Below are 1212 nucleotides of genomic sequence, written 5' to 3'. Positions count from 1 at the left end.
CAATAATAAATTGGTTATTATTATATTTCCTTGTTCATGATAATCGTTTATTATCCATGCTAGAATTGTATTGATAGGAAACTCAGATACATGTGTGGATACATAGACAACACCATATCCCTAGTAAGCCTCTAGTTGACTAGCTCGTTGATCAATAGATGGTTACGATTTCCTGACCATGGACATTGGATGTTGTTGATAACGGGATCACATCATTAGGAGAATGATGTGATGGACAAGACCCAATCCTAAGCCTAGCACAAAGATCGTGTAGTTCATATGCTAAAGCGTTTCTAATGTCAAGTATCATTTCCTTAGACCATGAGATTGTGCAACTCCCGGATACCGTAGGAGTGCTTTGGGTGTGCCAAACGTCACAACGTAACTGGGTGGCTATAAAGGTTCACTACAGGTATCTCCGAAAGTGTCTGTTGGGTTGGCACGAATCGAGACTGGGATTTGTCACTCCGTGTAAACGGAGAGGTATCTCTGGTCCCACTCGGTAGGACATCATCATAATGTGCACAATGTGACCAAGGAGTTGATCATGGGATGATGTGTTACGGAACGGGTAAAGAGACTTGCCAGTAACGAGATTGAACAAGGTATAGGGATACCGACGATCGAATCTCGGGCAAGTACAATACCGCTGGACAAAGGGGATTGTATACGGGATTGATTGAATCCTCGACAACGTGGTTCATCCGATGAGATCATCGTGGAACATGTGGGAGCCAACATGGGTATCCAGATCCCGCTGTTGGTTATTGGCCAGAGAGTTGTCTCGGTCATGTCTGCATGGTTCCCGAACCCGTAGGGTCTACACACTTAAGGTTCGGTGACGCTAGAGTTGTTATGGGAAATAGTATGTGGTTACCGAAGGTTGTTCGGAGTCCCGGATGAGATCCCGGACATGACGAGGAGCTCCGGAATGGTCCGGAGGTGAAGATCGGTATATTGGACGAAGGGTATTGGAGTCCGGAAGTGTTCCAGGGGTATCAGGCTATGGCCAGCATGACCGAAAGGTGTTTCGGGAGCCCCGGCAAGTGTGGGAGGGCCTCATGGGCCAAAGGGGAAGGGGCAAACCAGCCCACTAAGGGGTGGTGCGCCCCCCACACCCTTTCCCACGTTACTTGGGGGGTTGGGGCGCCTCCACCTGCTTGGCTTGGGGGGCAAGTCTCCCTAGGATTTTCCCTAGGGAGATCCAATCTG

This window comes from Triticum urartu, chromosome 4 (genome assembly GCF_003073215.2).
Source record: "Triticum urartu cultivar G1812 chromosome 4, Tu2.1, whole genome shotgun sequence".
NCBI classification, from domain to species: Eukaryota; Viridiplantae; Streptophyta; class Magnoliopsida; order Poales; family Poaceae; genus Triticum; species Triticum urartu.
Note: the sequence above shows the minus strand (reverse complement) of the source record.